The following is a 16020-nucleotide window of genomic DNA, read 5'->3' on the forward strand; positions in this document are numbered from 1 at the left end:
AATTTTAAAAACATGTGGCTCATCTTTGATGGAGTGTACAGTGAGTTAGAACGTGAGCCTTTAGACTCTTATGGATTACTGGTAGTATTGTAAAATGGTACAGTTGCTTGGAAAAACAACTTGTCAATTCTTCAAAAAGTGTAATAGTTACCATGTGACCCAAGAATTACACTCCTATGTATATACCCAAGAGAAATGAAAACACATGTCCACCAAAAACCTATACATAAATGTTCATATCAATAATCATGATAATAGCTAAGAAGTGGAAACAATTCAAATGTCTATCAATTGAAGGGATAAGCAAAATGTGCTATGTTCATACCATGGAATGTTATTAAGCCATAAAAAAGAATGAAGTAGTGATACATGCTACAACATGGATAAACTTTGAAAATAAACTAAATGAAAGAAGCCAGTTACATACAAAAAAATCCATATATGATATGATTCCATCTACAAGAAATGTCCAGAAATGACAAATCTATAGTGGCTACCCACTCTAGTATTCTTGCCTGGAGAGTTCCATGGACAGAAGAACCTGGCAGGCTACAATCCATGGGGTCCCAAAGAGCTGGACACGACTGAGCAGCTAACACAACAATGATAGAAAGCAAGTTAATAGTTACCAGAGGCTGGGGCGATGGAGGCGGGGCGGGGGGTCTCGGGTAGGGAACTGGGTGTGGCTGCTAACAGGTGTGGGTTTCTTTTTGAAGTGAAGAAAATGATCTGCAATTAAATAGTGGTGATGACTGCACAACTCTCTGAACATACTAAGAACTACTGAATCCTAAAATTTAAATGTAAAATGTATGCTATATGAATTACATCTCAGTAAAGCTGTTATATTTTTTAAAAATAAAACCTCTTAAAAAGGTTGAAAATTTATACATTCCTTTGCAAATGAAACCAATTATTTGAGAGGGAAGCATCTGTGATTCATAAAATATTTGTTGGAGGTATTAGAAAAAATATAATGAAAATAGAGGATTGTTAAATTTCCTAACCAGGATCCAAGAAAGGAAAGATAAATCTCAGAGATGGAAGGAGCCTGGCTCCTGGCATAAGCTTCTGGCAAATGGCAAGAATTTATATAAACAAGAAATAAGACCTAATTTTCATAAGTCACTGAGATTTTGGAGACTGTTAGAGCAGCTCAAATGACCCAAAGTGACTAAAACAAGTTTGGCTATTCTTTCATAAAGAAGAGGGGTCAAATCATCATACTGTAAACTTAGTGTTGCATGTCAATTACATCTCAATAACACTGGAAAGAAAAATAATACAGTACTTGTATTTAGAAAATTAAACAAACAGATAAATAACATGTGGGGAGCACTGACCACGAAAAACAAAAAGAAGAGAGGCACATCATTTTAAAGATTTCAATGAATTATATTAAGAAACTTCCATTATTTGAATTCTGCTCTCATTTTATTAATATAAACGAGTCCCAAATGCTCATTTGTTCCTCATGATCTGCATGCTACCCCAGACATATACAAATCTCACTTTCATATGAGTAAGAGCTAAACAGTAAAGGATAATAACAAGTGGAAAGGGGCTTCCCTGGTGGTTCAGTGGTAAAGAATTTGCCTGCCAAGTGGGTTCAGTCCCTGTGTTGGGAAGATATCCTGGAGAAGGAAATGGCAACCCACTCCAACTATTCTTGCCTGGGAAATCCCATGGACAGAGGAGCCTGGCAGGCTACAATCCATGGGATCGCCAAAGTCAGACACAACTAAGCAACTAAACAACAAGTGGAAAGGCTCTAAAAATCTCTCTGCTGCTGCTAAGTCACTTCAGTCGTGTCCGAGTCTGTGAGACCCCATAGACGGCAGCCCACCAGGCTCCCCCATCCCTGGGATTCTCCAGGCAAGAACACTGGAGTGGGTTGCCATTTCCTCCTCCAATGCATGAAAGTAAAAAGTGAGAGTGAAGTTGCTCAGTCATATCCGACTCTAGCGACCCCACGAACTGCAACCCACTAGGCTCCTCCGTCCATGGGATTTTCCAGGCAAGAGTACTGGAGTGGGGTGTCATTACCTTCTCCAAAAATCTCTCTAAAAGAGCCAATTATTTGAAAGCCAGTCTAAAGAGACAGGTCTTCTCTTTGAGGAGATAACACTTCGGGGCCTATGAGATCAAGAACAAAGGTGAAAAATCCTGGAGCAACCAAAGAAAAAGACAGTAATTTTTGTAAACAGCTCCATCCAAGGTATCATATGCTGTGACTATTTTTTAATAGATGTAGCTGAAGCTACCTTCAACAACTCAAGGGACATTTAACTGCTGATTCAGACTGCTGACTGAAAGACTGCTGATTCAGAGCCATAAAGAATTACAGGCATAACATTACAGACAAGGCCAGAATTGATTTCAAAATAATGACTCCAAATTAAGCATCTTGAAGAAATTCAATATCTTTTGAATATCTGACATTTTTTTGGTCAATCCTTAAAAAAGAATGATGGATCTAAGATGTAAGTAATTAGCCTCCAACTAATAAAAAAAAAAACTAAAATGTATATTAAAAAAATAAATAAATAAAATGCTGATAATTATAAATTAAAAAAAATAAGATGATACACAATTCCTTTGCTGAATCATCTCAGAAATGTTGAAATTTTTTTATTGACGTGACAAAATCCAAAATTTAGAGGTTTTTAAAGTAACAGAAAACACCGTCATTGTATTCTTCAAAGGAGCATAACAAAAGAAAACCCCTACTCCTGAATGTCTCTGAATTCCTAGAACCACCTTTCTTTGCTTTCATAGGTCAGCAGTTCCCAGTGAGCATCTGTGCTCTGACCCTTAATAAATAACTAGATGAAATTCTGAAACTCAGAGCTTGTTTTGCTATCTTGCATGAAAATGTGTTAGTCACTCAGTCATGTCCGACTCTTTGCAACCCTATTGAACGTAGCCCACCAGGGTCCTCTATCCATGGAATTTTCCAGGTAAGAATACTAGAGTGGGTCGCCATTTCCTTCTCCAGGGGGTCTTCCCAACCCATGTATCGAACCCAGGTCTCCTGTATTGCAGGCAGACTCTTTACCATCCGAGCCACCAGGAAAGTCCAAGAAGGGCATTTCTTTATGTTTATACAGCAAAGATTTACTCAGAGGAGCTCCAGATAGGATGGTATCAAATATGGCATATGGAGAAGTTTTACTAACAAATTTTTTAATTAATGCAACTATAGAAAAATTCAGCAATATTAAAACCATATTTCACTGATTCTAAAACACACGCTTTCCCATATTTTAACATTCCTGAAACTGAGATCCCTCCCTGAGAACAGGTGGCATCTTATAGTTTTTCATAGACAGGAGTGGTCAAGTCACAGTTGTTGCTGAACTTGTCCATGTCTTTGGACATGAGCCATGGTTGTAATGCCTTGATCCTTCTGTTGACAACTATTCAATGATAATTTCAGAAAGAAATATGAGGACTGGTTGTTTTCTGAAATCCTGGAAGATAAGAAAGTACCAGCTTCAAGACTGGCAGATTGGTAGCCCATGACTTGAACGAAATACTGAAGGCAGGGGACACTGGAGCCCTATTTGAAGGAAAGCTACACAGCACCAGTGTTCTTGATGACATAAAAAAGATATGGATGAGAAAAAAAATAATGTCAATTTGAGTTTAATGGTGATTCAGAAGAATTGGACTTTGAATGCAAAGATGTTCAAGGAATATAATGAATTTACTTTGTTTACAGTTTCTTTTTACAGGAATTCTCAAGAATCATTGTAAAAATACTTATTGTAAATGAGTCTAAAACAGCTCTCTAATATTATTAAGTATAAAATACAAATTTTAAGCAAAAAGAAAGCATTATGTCACAGTTTAGTTGGAATACTTTTATTTATTGGATATGTACAATGTGTAGTCCAATAGGAAGAATGTTAGATTCAGTGAAATTTGAAAATAAAGCTACTTGTTCAGTATAATGGATTCAGTTCACTGGTTAATCACTTTTTGATTAAAAATTTCTAGGAAGTGTGAAATTCACATTGAATTTATTGATATATACATGAAATGACTAGGACATAAAGAGATCAAACAACTCTAAAGCTGGTCTAATTATTTATGGTTCTAATAAATCTCTATCTGAATTGACTCAACTTAATTTTATGCAAAAATTAACTTACCTAATTTTTCATATTTCTGTTTATGTCATGTGTGTATAGCCATAAAGCAATCAAATATCCAACACTGTTCTGTTTGTATGCTGGGCATCAAAGTATTAACAGTTCTCACTTTATACATTCATTTGCAAAACGGCCTTCATTTTCCTGGTTTCAGTTAAAAGAGAGAAATCTAACATTCACCCAAATCTCTGAACAAACAGAACTCACTGGGGAATCATTTCTTCCATGAATGTCTATAATCAGTAATTGATGAGCTATTACTATATGTAATAAATAGTTGGAAAAGCACTTCTTGACAAAGTAGTATAAAAGATAATATTTGATTATTAGTGGTAAGGCCTTGAGATCTGTCACACCAGAAATGGTCATATATGGAATAAATACGTTAATGCAAAAACATTTTCATACATTTAAAATTTTCATAAAATAATCCCATTATTATATAATGGGGTGTGTGTGTTAGCATCACCATTAGGAAAATTAAAATTTGTTTGGCTTCTTCACAAAATCAACTATGAGTTGGAAAATTATGTTTATACCAAACAGGAATTATTTAAGATTAGAACTCATATTCACCTTGGAAAAAATGTCAACCTGCCTTGAAACATTGACTAAAATGAGCTATTTTATCTAAATGCTATTTTTCTGTGATCCATATGGAAATAAACACAGCGGCTCTGAGGAAAAACTGCATGTCATTAATCCACAGTCTTTGATCTATACTAAACATTTAATAAAACTAGGTTTTAAAGTCAAAAAAGAGGGGTGAATTGTATGGTATAGGAATTATATCTCAATAAAGCTGTTATATAAAAAAAAAACCTTTAAAAAGTTTATAATGGGTGAATGGTACTTTGTTTTTGCAAGTGTCCCTCATCAGTGAAATCTGTATCACTAAAGTCACCTAACAGAGTTTTGCCAAGAAAACGCACTGGTTATAGCAAACACCAACAACACAAGAGAAGACGCTACACATGGACATTGCCAGATGGTCAATACCAAAATCAGATTGATTATATTCTTCGCAGCCAAAGATGGAGAAGCTCTATACAGTCAGCAAAAACAAGACTGGGAGCTGACTGTGGCTCAGATCATGAACTCCTTATTGCCAAATTCAGACTTAAATTGAAGAAAGTGGAGAAAACCACTAGACCATTCAGGCATGACCTAAATCAAATCCCTTACAATTACACAGTAGAAGTGAGAAATAGATTCAAGGGATTAGATCTGACAGACAGAGTGCCTGAAGAACTATGGATGGAGGTTCGTGACGTTGTACAGGAGGCAGGGATTGAGACCATCCCCGGGAAAAAGAAATGCCAAAAGGCAAAATGGTTGTCTGACGAGGGCTTAGAAATAGCTGAAAAAGAAGAGAAGCTAAAGGCAAAGCAGAAAAGGAAAGATATACCCATTTGAATGCAGAGTTCCAAAAAATAGCAAGGAGAGATAAGAAACCCTTCCTCAGTGATCAATTCAAAGAAATAGAGGAAAGCAATAGAATGGGAAAGACTAGAGCTCTTGTCAAGAAAATCAGAGATGCCAAGGGAACATTTCATGCAAAGACGGGCTCGATAAAGGACAGAAATGGTATGGACCTAACAGAAGCAGAAGATACTAAGAAGAGGTGGCAAGAATACACAGACAAACTGGACAAAAAAGATCTTCCCGACCCATATAACCACAATGGTGTGATCACTCACCTAGAGCCAGACATCCTGGAATGCGAAGTCAAGTGGACCTTAGGAAACATGACTACAAACAAAGCTAGTGGAGGTGATGGAATTCCAGCTGAGCTATTTCAAATGCTAAAAGATGATGCTGTGAAAGTGCTGCACTCAATATGCCAGCAATTTTGGAAAACTCAGCAGTGGCCACAGGACTGGAAGAGGTCACTTTTCATTCCAATCCCAATGCCAAAGAAGGTTTAAACTACCACACAATTGCACTCATCTCACACACTAGCAAAGTAATGTCAAAATTCTCCAGGCCAGGCTTCAACAGCACTTGAATCGTGAACTTCCAGATGTTCAAGCTGGTTTTAGAAAAGGCAGAGAAACCAGAGGTCAAATTGCCAACATCCATTGGATCATCAAAAAAGCAAGAGAGTTCCAGAAAAACATCTACTTTTGCTCTATTGACTACACCAAACCTTTGACTGTGTGGATCACAACAAACTGTGGAAAATTCTTAGAGATGGGAGTACCAGAACATCTGACCTGCCTCCTGAGAAATCTGTATGCAGGTCAAGAAGCAACAGTTAGAACCAGACATGGAAAAACAGAATGGTTCCAAATCGGGAAAGGAGTACGTCAAGGCTGTATATTGTCACCCTTCTTATTTAACTTATATGCAGAAAACATCATGTGAAATGCTGGACTGGATGAAGCACAAGCTGAAATCAAGATTGCCGGGAGAAATATCAATAACCTCAGATATGCAGATGACACCACCCTTATGGCAGAAAGTGAAGAAGAACTGAAGAGCCTCTTGATGGAAGTGAAAGAGGAGGGTGAAAAAGTTGGCTTAAAATTAAACATTTAGAAAACTAAGATCATGGCATCTGGTCCTATCACTTCATAGTAAATAGATGGGGAAACAATGGAAACAGTGACAATTTTTATTTTCTTGGTCTCCAAAATCACTGCAGATGGTGACTGCAGCCATGAATTTAAAAGATGCTTGCTCCTTGGAAGAAAAGCTATGATCAACCTAGACAGAATATTAAAAAGCAGAGACATTACTTTACCAACAAAGGTCCATCTAGTCAAAGCTATGGTTTTTCCAGCAGTCATGTATGGATGTAAGAGTTGGACTCTAAAGAAAGCTAGTGATGCTTTTGAACTGTGGTGTTGGAGAAGACTCTTGAAAGTCCCTTGGACTGCAAGGAGATCCAACCAGTCCATCCTAAAGAGATCAGTCCTGAATATTCATTAGAAAGACTGATACTGAAGCTGAAACTCTAATACTTTGGCCACCTGTTGCGAAGAACTGACTCATTGGAAAAGACCCTGATGATGGGAAAGATAGAAAGCAGGAGGAGAAGGGGACAACAGAGGATGAGATGGTTGGATGGCATCACCAATGCGAAGGACATGAGTTTTAGCAGGCTCCAGGAGTTGGTGATGAACAGGGAAGCCTGGCATGGTTCCGTCCATGGGGTCACAAAGAGTTGGGCATGACTGAGTGACTGACCCAAACTGAAAGTCACCTATGCAAGTGTGTTCTCAGTCATTCAGCTGTGTCCAACTCGTTGCGATGCTAAGAACTGTAGCCTGTCAGCCTCTGCTGTCCATGGAATTTCCCAGGTGTCGTCCCAAGCCAGGGATCCAATTCGCGTCTCTTGGGTCTCCTGCATTAGCTGGCATATTCTTTACCACTGAGCCACCTGGGAAGCCCCAATGTCATCTATATAAGTGGCAGAATGCTTAGAAAGACAAGTTCTAGCAGAGTGCTTAGTATATATTAGGTCTTCGTATATTTTTGAATAAAGAAATGGTTGAAAGTTTGAGAAGGGAAACACTTATGTAGTACCCACTGAATTGATGACTTTGAACTGTGGTGTTGGAGAAGACTCTTGAGAGTCCCTTGGACAGCAAAGAGATCACCAGTCAATCCTCAAGGAAATCAGTCCCAAATAGTCATTGGAAGGCCTAACGCTGAAGTTTAAGCTCCAATACTTTGGCCACCTGATGCAAAAAACTGACTCATTGGAAAAGAGCCTGATGCCTGGAAAGACTGAAGGTATGAAGAGAAGGGGACAACAGAGGATGAGATGGTTGGATGGCATCACTGACGGAATGGACATTAGTTTGAGTAAGTTCCAGGAGTTGGTGATGAACAGACCGACGTCCCGCAGTCCATGTGGTCGCAAAGAGTCAGACTCGACTGAGAGACTGAACTGAACTGAACTTATGGGCAATTTCTTAATTTCATGTACCACTACCTATTAGGTATGTCCTAATTCCCATATGCACATGCCTGGCACATCTATATTTCTAGCCCTGATTTCACCCTGTATTTCCAATTGTCCAGACATACTTGGTATGCTAAGGAAGACAGTTCTCTCTGAGTGATATCATCTAATGATGACACCGATGGCATTTTGGGGATTAATCTTCAGGAAACTGCTTCATAGGGAGTGATACAAAGCATTCACAAGTCATTTAATGTGTTTTGCTCTAAAAATGGGGTTACCCTCAGAGATTGTTTTCTATGTTTTATAGAAGAGACACAGATGTACAGAACAGACTTTTAGACTCCATGGGAGAAGGCGAGGGTGGGATGTTCAGAGAGAACAGCATTGAAACAAGTATACTATCAAGGGTGAAACAGATCACCAGCCTAGGTTGGATGCATGAAACAAGTGCTCAGGACTGGTGCACTGGGAAGACCCAGAGGGAAGGGATGGAGAGGGAGGTGGGAGGGGGGATCGGGATGGGGAACACATGTAAATCCATGGCTGATTCATGTCAATGTATGGCAAAAACCACTACAATATTGTAAAGTAATTAGCCTGCAACTAATAAAAATAAATGGAAAAAAAAATAAATGTGTCTCTAGATAAGTTTGGCTGTTTTGAAAGATCAAGCCCACCTCTCCATCTATGATGTGTAGCTAAAGGAGCTATTCAAAAGGACATGCCATATATATGCGTTAGTATACTGTATTGGTGTTTATCTTTCTGGCTTACTTCACTCTGTATAATGGGCTCCAGTTGCATCCATCTCATTAGAACTGATGGTAACGATAACCCTATATTCAAGACAGAAAAAGAGACACAGATGTATAGAACAGACTTTTGGACTCTATGGGAGAAGGCGAGGGTGGGATGATCTGAGAAATAGCATTGAAACATATATATTATCAAGTGTGAAACAGATCGCCAGTCCAGGTTGGATGCATGAGACAAGTGCTCAGGGCTGGTGCACTGGGATGACCCAGGGGGATGGGATGGGGAGGGAGGTGGGAGGGGGGTTCAGGACGGGGAACACATGTAAGTCCATGGCTGATTCATGTCAGTGTATGGCAAAAACCATTACAATACTGTAAAGTAATTAGCCTCCAACTAATAAAAATAAATGAAAAAAAAAAAAAAAAGGACATGCTACAAGCTCAGAAAGAACTTCAGAAGAGTTTAATTTTCAAAGCTAGTGGCAGGATTAGAGGTATAAACTTGCATAACCTCCCAAGGTTTGTTGGGAACAACATCCACTTTCATAGATAAGCTGTGGTATACTTGTAAAACTAAATTAAACTGCTTTAAAATAATGATATGTGCTATGGTAGATGGTAGAAAGATCTAAGCTTGAATCCCAGCTTGGCCTCTTAGATAAATAACTTTGATGACATCTGCACTATTACTTAGCTTCTGTGTCCTCATTTTTGAAGTGGTCATATGTATTGTGAGATGAAAAATTACATATATGTATAGCTTGGCACACAGTAACAATTCAATAAATGATAGCTCAAATGGTAAAGAATCTGCCTGCAATGTAGGAGACCCAGGTTCGATCCCAGGGTCAGGAAGATCCCCTGGAAAAGGAAATGGCAACCCACTCCAGTATTTTTGCCTGGAGAACCCCATGGACAGAGGAACCTGGTGGGCTACAGTCTATGGGGTCTCAAAGAGTTCATGACTAAGCAACTAACAGACACACACAGCATTATTATTACCTCTCAGTGAAATAAAAACCTATCAGACCCATAGCTCTGCTATGTGGTATTATTTGTCAATAGCTGAGAAGAAAATCAATTTAGCTAAGCACTGTTTTCTGAAAATCTTCCATTATGCAATGAATTAAACACCATAATTTGAACACACACTCTGCAAGACAGGCACATAAAGTCTTGGTATCTATTTTCCAGGGGACAGAATAAAAGAACTAACACTGTTTACCTGAGTACCAGGTACTGCCAATGCATTCTTTTTTCCTTTCTTATTGGTAAAAGAATGTCCTGTGTTTCAGAAATGGAATGGAATTTTATATTACTGAAGTTGTGAATATTGCATCTTATGATTCTGTTCCCACCTTTTTATAACAAAATTATGACTAATCTTCTTCCATATGTAGGAATAGTTCAGTTCTTCAAAAAAAATCATGAAGCGTTTCGGGAATATTTCAAATGCAGATATCATGAGAGGTGCACTCATTACTTTATATTTATTCTGTGGAACAACTAAAATGGTATTGAGAAAGCTTGACAGTATAGGAATATTAGTAAATAAAATAATTATTTTACTTAGAATTTTAATTTGCAGATTTCTAGGATTAAACTGATCATATTAATTTAACTCTTAAAGATCTTTCTTGAACTGTAATATTCAAGAAAAAATGGATGAGATGAGATAGTGAAGATTTTGTGTAACTTTTTATCAAAACCATTGGGGAAATTATTATTTTTGTTTAGTAAAAATGGATTCACCGAAGCTTTTTATGTTTGTGTTTCTGAAAGCTGATCTATTTTTGATGGAAGAACATTTTGGATTAGGTTTGGCTGGCTGAGGATTGTTAAACTGCAATACACACAAACAAAAAAAAAAACAAGTTCAGTGAACAAGAAACACAAAACAGTATAAATAAAACTACCACTAGTTAAATCAAGTTGTTTTTCTCCCAATGGAGCTGCAGATCTCCAAAACATCCAAAATTATCTGGAACTTGCTCTAGCAAATAATGTTAGAGAAAAAGACTTCCTGTGTAAATTGTATGCCCCACTCAATGAATGTGCAGTGCTAAAGCCTGCAAAGTTATTAATATAACATCTGAAATACAAGCATTATATGCTGCTTAAAGGATTTGCACATTTAAAAGTTAGCAACAGATTTAGAAACCAGTCTTTCTTTGCAAGGGGAAGAATCAAATGTTTTCTTACGGGAAAGCTACAGATTATTTGTATAAGTTAAAGGACAAGGTTAAAATGTTAGACAAATATTAATTCCAGTTTTCTATATGCAGTGCACAGGTGCAACTGGAACAGCATATTATATGGTATAATCATTAAATTCATTCAACCAGACCTTAGAGAGTTAAAAACATATATTCTGAGGAACAGGACTCCTCGGTCCAAAGAATGAGAATGAAACAGTGCAGAATATTTGTGTATCAAGGTGATTCCAGTTTCCAACTGGGAAAACAGGACTGTTAACACCCACATCCCCTGACAACTGTCCAATTATGTATATCACACTTGGCCTACTGTTTGCGGTAGAAGTAATCAATAAAGGATGTGGTTGAGTGAACATAGATTTTGGTTGAACCAATGCATGAAAACTTAATCATTTACTCAGAGAGAAGAAATCAAATAGAGCAGAGATGAAGCAGCCACTGAGGGGTTTGTTGATTGTGCCACCAAGTTTGTGGGCCACAGATGAAAGTAATAAGGCAAATGGAATCAGTGACAGGAGAAAATGTAAAAAGCTATTCTTAATTTCATGAATTAATAGAAATGTTTTGATGTATGTTGCAGGGTCATTTTTAGGAAATTTCGCATCAAAGACTGGATGTTCCATTTTAAAGAATATATGAAAATTACTAGGGCATGTCATTTCTCTCAAGCAAGAAGAAATTAATTTTCAGCTATAACAGAAAGGCAATTTTCACACTTGAAACTTTGTACTGATTGATTTAAAGATTTCCACTGTGGAAAGTTTTAGAGGAAATAATTTAACCCAAGTTTGCAAAAAAATTTACAATTGGTAAGGAATAAACCCAGAGATGGGCTAGTGGTGACCAGTATGTCTTCGACAACTCTCATTTTTGTGATTTTTTTCCCCCTAGATTTTTAAACAAAATCATTCTAATTATTTGAAGAGTTGAAGCATTTCCAGTAAACAAGGGGGGAAAATGCCATAAGGAAAATAAGGATATTTCCCTCTGTATTTATTCAAATTGTTTATCTATGTTATAATAATATTTACTTAGTAATTTCTCAACTCAGTCTGTCTTTGTTTTATGGACTATAATTCTGGCTTTTATACTGTGTCATAGGCAATTGTTCTCATTTTAGAACACTGACTTTTTTTTCACTAGATTCCAAGTAGGAGGGAAGAGACATTGTAAATGCTTATTTTCTGTTATGCTACTTAAACCCCTGTGCAATTAATATTATTCAGACCAACAGCAAAAATAACAAGCCCTGCTCACTATTAAAACCTTCATCAATAACCCTAACACCAGGGCTGAGTCTACCATTACCAAACAGGCAACTGTATTACCAACTCCCTAGTCTTGAGGGAATGTGGCATGTTTTTCAATTGAAAGCTTAGTATAAATTCTTATAACCATTTTAGAACCTTCCAGCCTTGCAGCTTATTCACCTTTCATGCACGCTCAGCTGATGGCCTTAAACACACACTTATCCGAGACATGGCTATCCTCTTCCATTTCCTTTAAAGAGATGAAATATGTTTATAGAGATAGGACTCCCATTAGTGAAACTTGTACAGTTGCACAGGGTAGGAGAGAGAGATTTAGAGGTGATGCTAAGCTTCACGTGCAGCTTGATTTATTTTCCAGTTGCCACCACCATAATTTCCTCTATTTTGGTTGTGCTCCATTTCCTGCATGTTACTGCTAATCTGCGGACAGTTTAGGACTAGGAAAGGGTGTGTGTGTGTTTGTATGTATGTTAGTGCATGCCAGAGAACACTAAGCTCTTGAAGTGAAATTTTCTAAAAATGAACACAGAATGTATATCAAAGTATTTCTGGTGATGAGTGGACTCAATTTAATAATGTGTAGAGATCAGTCCTGGGTGTTCATTCGAAGGACTGATGCTGAAGCTGAAACTCCAATACTTTGGCCACCTCATGCTAAGAGTTGACTCATTGGAAAAGACCCTGATGCTGGGAGGGATTGGGGGCAGGAGGAGAAGGGGACGACAGAGGATGAGATGGCTGGATGGCATCACCGACTCGATGGGCATGAGTTTGAGTAAACTCCAGGAGTTGGTGATGGACAGGGAGGCCTGGCATGCTCTGATTCATGGGGTCGCAAAGAGTCAGACACGACTGAGCGACTGAACTGAACTGAACCAGATGTCTCATGAGTTTGATCCCTGGGTTGGGAAGATCTGCAGGAGAAGGAAATGGCAAGCTACTCCAGTATTCTTGCCTGGAAAATCCCATGGACAGAGGAGCCTGGCAGACTACAGTCCATAGGGTCACAAAAGAGCTGGACATGACTTAGCAACTAAACAACAACAACAATCAGGTATCTAGGGTGCTGTTTTTCTACATGTATAGAATTTTTATTTTTGAAATGTTTCTAGAGTTACTTTGCACAAATAGTGAAAGAATATGCCATGGTTTACACTCCCCTGATTGGTCTTCCAAAAACAGTAAAAAAGCTGCAAAGTGGCAGATTTGGATTGGAAAGCTTGCAGGGGCCTTGGGACACTGCTTCCTCAAGACCTTGGAAGAAGCCTTTTCTATACTCTTTTGTGCATTACCCAGCTACGCATGTGCTCAGTCGAGTTCAACCCTTTGTGACCCCATGGACTGTAGCCCACCAGGCTCCTCTGTTCATGGAATTTTCCAGGCAAGAATACAGTGGTTTGCCATTTCCTCCTCCAGGGGATCTTACTGACCCAGAGATCGAACCTGTGTCTCCTGCATTGGCAGGTGGATTCTTTACCATTGTACCACATTTATACAATTAAGAGCCCATGTCTACCATACAAATCACTGATGACTTCATTGGTATTTTAGTAGATAGGAATTCTTACAAGTGGAATTCACTTCATTTAGTATAAAAGTGAGATGAGGATATATATTTTTTGTCCATTATATGTTTGCCCCCAGGCAGGTTGTTAGACTGTTGAAACAGTCTAACAGATATTAGACTGTTGTTATGCAGTTGCCTCTATTCCTCCCCAAAACATGTCATACTTCATGATAAATCAAATATAGCTGGATCTGAGGGTCTCCAATCAAGATGGTGGAATAGAAGGATGTGGAGCTCACCTTCTTCCACAAATACATCAAAAATACATCTACATGTGAAACAGTCCTGACAGAATGCCTACTGAATGCTGGTCAGAAGATCTCCGACAGCCAAAATTGTAAGAAAGATTACCACATAACCAGGTAGAATGAAAAAAGGAGGGAAAAGGGATTGTTACGGGACCTGTGTCCCCAGGAAGGAGCTGTGAAAGAGGAAGAGTTCCCTCAGTCTGAGAAGCCTCTTCACTGGTAAGGAGATCAGCTGGGCAGAAAGGCAGCCTCAGAGGCTTAGACAAGAGTGCAGCAACCAGCTTGCAGCAGGTAAAACGGAGACAGAGAGACCTGCACAGGTGGTCTGTGTCACCTCGCTGCACTCCCCAGCCCAAGATGCATGTTTGCTGGTGTGCGCAGGAGCTGAGCGCTGAAACTCAGGCTTCAGGGGACAGACCTGGGGGAAGGACTGGGGTTGACTGTGCAGAGACAGCCTGAAGGGGCTAGAGTGTGGGACAGACTGCAAGTAGGGGGTATATTCAGAAGGAGCCTAGAAGTGAAGCACTACTATTAACAGGCACACAAAGGCAGGGGCAGGGGCCCCGCCATAGCAGGCTCACACTTGGAGCACTCACAGCTGTTGCAGCTCTGCTTCTACAAGTTTGGGAACATGCAGGTGCCAGAAGGTTGCCCACACATGGAAGCAGGGCTGAAATCAGAGCCAGTCCCCAGGGGCCACCCCACTTAGGAAGCAGGGCTGAAATCTGAGTCCTCTCCCCATGGTTGTGTGATCTGTGAATTTTTGCCACTGCTGCTGCTGCTGCTGGCTTTGTAAACTACTGTGGAATATCCAAGTGGATTAAGGATGCTCCCATTTGGCTGGAGTGGGTCTGGGGTTAGTCCCTGTGGACTCTGCAGATACACACACATTGGGATGGGGCCAGGGTCTGGGCTGCTTCCATAGCTCCCATGGCAGGTCCAGGCAGGAGGCATAACCCTCCCAGACTTCAGACAATACTACAAAGCTGCAATAATTGAAACAGTGTGGTACTGGCATTACTGCGGTCCTGGCACCTGACTTCAGCGGATCTGTGCCTATACATCTGCACTGGTGGCTTTGTGAATGCAGTGCCTCAGGGATGCCAGGGCGCACTGCCTGCATTCCCATGGTTGAGGCACTGTCAAGGGCAGTTCCCAAAGCAGTGTACTTTGTAAGCCCACAAGGTGAACGACAGGTGCCAGCACAGAACTTACTTCCCGGTGGACAGTCCCTGAGGAGGAATACTCTGGTTCTGCAGAGAGGACCCACATAAACAAAATAAGAAATGAAGGAGGATGAGTAACAACTGGTACCACAGAAATTCAGAAAAATAAGAGAATACTATGAATAACGATTGAATTTGACAGTCTAGAAAAATGAACTAGCTTCTAGAAACATACAGCACACCAAAGCTGAATCAAGAGGAAATAGTAATTTGAACTTACTGATCACTGGAAGTGAAACAGAATATGTAAAAACAAAACAAAACTCCCTGCAAACTGAAGTCAGCCCCAGAAGATTTCAATGTAGAATTCTACTGAACATACAAAGAACTCATACCAATCCTTCTTAAACTCTTCCAAAAGACTGAAACAAGGGGATACCCTCCAATATCATTCTATGAAGTCATTACCCTGATACCAAAACCAAACAAAGATACTACCAGAAAAGAAAATTAAAGGCCAATATTTTTTATAAATGTAGATGCAAAAATCCTTAACAAAATATTAGCAAACTGAATCCAACAACACATAAAAACAGTAAGAACAACATGTTAAAAAAATTCCTTTTAAACATATCAAAAAATAAAATACTTGGGAATAAACCCTACAAAGGTAAAAGACCTATATGCTGAGAATTATAAAACACTGATTAACTAAAGATAATAC

General features: G+C 39.0%; 1 protein-coding gene across 1 annotated transcript in view; it reads right to left on the reverse strand.

Moving 5' to 3' along the window:
- The window catches only part of TTC29 (tetratricopeptide repeat domain 29), a 253090-nt gene that overhangs the window by 104708 nt on the left and 132362 nt on the right, over window positions 1-16020 (reverse strand). The gene's annotated exons all lie outside the window — the stretch shown is intronic.

The sequence above is a fragment of the Dama dama genome, chromosome 5, assembly GCF_033118175.1.
Source record: "Dama dama isolate Ldn47 chromosome 5, ASM3311817v1, whole genome shotgun sequence".
Classification (NCBI taxonomy): Eukaryota; Metazoa; Chordata; class Mammalia; order Artiodactyla; family Cervidae; genus Dama; species Dama dama.